At 44.3% G+C, this 3,663-nt stretch overlaps 1 protein-coding gene across 1 annotated transcript in view; it reads left to right on the plus strand.

Moving 5' to 3' along the window:
* Positions 1-1,211: 1,211 nt before the first annotated feature.
* LOC119464169 (lipase lipl-3-like) overlaps positions 1,212-3,663 on the plus strand; it is a 52,937-nt gene continuing 50,485 nt past the window's right edge. Inside the window, exon 1 of the mRNA XM_049655414.1 lies at positions 1,212-1,431. The gene's annotated coding sequence lies outside the window, so the exon portion shown is untranslated. The remainder of the gene's footprint in view (positions 1,432-3,663) is intronic.

Raw genomic sequence — 3,663 nt, forward strand, 5'->3', positions numbered from 1 at the left:
GTCGTGAGTGGCCCGCGACAAGAAGAAGTAGCGACAGACGCTGAGCACGCTGCACTGCTGGATGACAGAAAGCGGTTGAAGGCAGTGGCCCCACAGCCAGGAAAAGACGCCATATAGTAGCCATTTCATGCTTACATCTACTATCGATTACGGGAGAGTTTTGCAACGCCAATAGCTACGGTGGGTGAAAATAACAATAACAATTACAGGGCAATAGCAAGGAAAAGGCGGCTAGAAGATATTCCTGTCAAGTCTAACAGCGAGAAGTTGAGTGGGGCTCGCTATGTAAGGCTTGCAGCAGACAATTCATAATAAGTTGTAGTGAAGCAATCAGATATCAAGGAGAGGTAAACCTAGCCGGAGCTGCAAATGGTTTGATGTTGTGGGGATATAAAGCAATTTTCAAGTCTAGGATGCAGTCAGGTATTACACTACAATGGTAACAGATCACTAAGAAAGGCCCTATATTTTGAGCAGATCGAATGTGGCCGAAAATGTCTAGAAGTCAAAAAGGTATAATATTACTCTCAATGAAAGGAACAGCCTTACTCAATAAAACCATGTGATCCATAACTCCCACATCCTATAATCTGATATGAAATGTATAGGATCTGATATAAAAACCAATTTCTTCCGTATGTCACCTGATGTTATGGATATTGGGTTTATGGGGAATACGGAAATATTTTTTTAGTAGGGAGAGGTAAGTATATAGTACATGCAGATTCGCAGACCTCAAATAAGATTTAGGAAGGTCATATCTTAGTACGCATGAGTAATAGATATTCAGTTAAGATATTCTTAGAGTCATGATGAAAAATATTTTTTCTGGTAGTTTACGTGAACATGATTAAGAGGCACATATTGTGAGAGATCAGATAATTGTCAAGGAACACATCGAAAACAAGCTAAGGAACCTTTGCAAACGTATAGAGAGGTTATTGCGTTTGCAGCACATGGTATAACAGTGAAGAGATTAAGTATGCGTGAGTATTAGGTCCTTGAGGGAAAAAATTACGTAGCTTCGTAGCCAAAAACACGAACGAAATTACACAGTAGTTTCTTCACATGCGTCCAACTCTGTATTGGATGGAGAGTGGTCTGATCACATGGGAAACCTAACGGCAGTGCAGTGCAACGTGTTATTTAGTATCGTAAATTAACTGATGCTGTCTATTTTTTTTTTCGGTTCAACTATTTTATAGTGCGAACTGATCAAGTACTTTGGATATCCTTGCGAGACGACCTACGCGACTACAGAGGACGGCTACATACTCGAGGTGTTTAGAATTGCACACGGAATACAGGGCAATGCGTCAGGTACCGCAGGTCAGAAAAACAACCAATCGCGTCGCCCGCCTGTGCTGTTGGTGCCCTCTTTGCTCGCTGCTGTGGACGTGTATTTCTTCAACTTGCCAAGCCAGAGCCCAGGTATGTAGCATCGACAACATATGCTTGTATGAGCGACTGAAATCAATGCCGTTCGCTTCTTTCGGATATTTATACCTGCTTTATTTTATAATGCACTAAGAAAAATAACATTCTTAAGATAACTTATGTCGCCTTTCTAAAGGACGTAGAACGATTAAAACTGCATCACGTTTTCTGCACTTGAATGGGCAACCGAAATCTGTGCCGCATTTCTTTTCTTGGTCATTGACACTTGTTTCAAATACTAATGCATCCAGGAAACGAAGATTTCGAAGAGAAGTCACGCTTGCCTTTATCAGGACGAAACGTCATTAAAAGTATTTTAGGTGTCAACCTCTGTACAAGAGCACTCATGTTCATTCATTTTATGTAGTATTTTAGTTCGTTCATTCAATCGTTCGTTCGTTTCTTCGTTCGTTCGTTCATTCATTCACTCACTCTAACATTCGTATTTCCCGAGTCCCCCTTGTAGCGTCTTAGCAGGCGCAACGCACATGTACGGAAACAAAATTGAATTATTGAAATATTCCGCGCATGAAGAACGTAAACTTTATTATCAAACTGATAACATTTGAGTCCGGCGTATTTTTAGTGGGTCTGGGCACCCGCCGCGGACGCGGTTCCGAGACCTTGTTTGTGGTGGTGTGCATGTAACGCGCAGCGAGTTGATGATGATATTTGGTGTTTTGTGGCGCAAGGGCCAAGTGTGGCCAAAGAGCGCCAAGACAATGAATGGTATGTTTGCCATGATCAGTGTGTTCCGATGACGGGATGCAATGTGGCTGTAAAGGGGCCTAAGAACAAATCGCGGAATAGAAGCGTAAAACATATATCGAATAGAATTATGGCAGTGACGTGTGGAATGATCTATGGGTAGTGAATGGATGAGAAAAGGTCATGGTGCATAGAGTATTAAGAGTATAAAAGTAGCACGACGCCTACCGGAAGCCTTTGTACACAAAGACCAGGAGGCACGTGCTTTCTTTAATAAAATACCGCAGCAGCGGCCTCTCCAGAGAGGCCGTGCTACAAGTCACCTGGATATATAAAACGAAAGTTAGGTATATCCTTTAAAAACGCGATAACGGATTGATAATTAAAAAGAGGTTCATTGCCCAAAAACATACATGGATGCAATGGTAGATTCTGCCGTAATGATAATGAAAAATGCCTTTTCCTCTGAGGCTCCAGTTCAGGGCATTGCAGGAGGACGTGAAGTACACTAAGTGGCTCGCCACATTCATCACAGACAGGCGGATCGCCACCGGACAATAAGTATGCGTGTGTACTGTATGTGTGTCCTATTCTGAGTCTGCAAAGTGTAACTTGTGTGCGGCGTGTCTTCGATTCTGGTGGCCAATGAGCGAGTTGAGGCTTTATAGTGTGTAATTTGTTGCTCGTTTCTCTGTCCCACAGACGTTGCCAGTAGGCCCTGACCTTTTTCTTGAGAAAGGGTTTTAGGTCCATTACAGGGACAGCTATGGGTGAAGTGGCAGCGTCTGTGCGAACGGATGTGGCTAGCTTGTCGGCCAACTCATTCCCTTCGATCTCGCGGTGCCTGGCACCCAGCAGAGCACAATTTGCTGCTTCGATACATACGCGGTGCAAATGGTGGAATAAAGAGCTACAATTACGGGGTTTCTGTGCCTACTTAGAGTTTTTAGACATTTCAATACGCTCAAAGAGTCAGTATAAATGACTGCCTTGGGTATGTCTAACTGTTTGATGTGTTTAACCGCCGCCAGGATGGCGTAGGCCTCCGCTGTAAAGATGGTTGTGTTTGGGTGTAGAACTCCGGCAGCCGAAAAGGATGGACCGACCGCCGCGTAAGACACGCCAGCGAGCGACTTTGAGGCGTCAGTAAAATATTCTGGACAAGAGTACTTGTGCTGCAATTCGAGGAAGTGCATGCGGATATGTACGACCGGCGCATGCTTTGTAACCTCAGTGAAGGACAGATCACAGTCAATCAGCTGCCACTGCCATGGTGGTAGCTGTACAGGAGGGGGCATGACATTGTGCATGTGGAGCGACACATCCATTTCTTCGGCAAGACTTCTTACTCGCAGTGCGTAGGGCCTTCTCACGGAGGGGCGGTTCTGAAAGGTTTGGGCACTGGACAGATCATTTATGATTGTGTAGGTAGGGTGCGTATTGTTTGAGTTCACGTTTAGGAAATATGCAAAGGATAAGTACGTTCTACGCGCAGCGAGTTATCCTCGCGCGTCCCGA

The sequence above is a fragment of the Dermacentor silvarum genome, chromosome 9 (genome assembly GCF_013339745.2).
Source record: "Dermacentor silvarum isolate Dsil-2018 chromosome 9, BIME_Dsil_1.4, whole genome shotgun sequence".
Lineage (NCBI taxonomy): Eukaryota > Metazoa > Arthropoda > Arachnida > Ixodida > Ixodidae > Dermacentor > Dermacentor silvarum.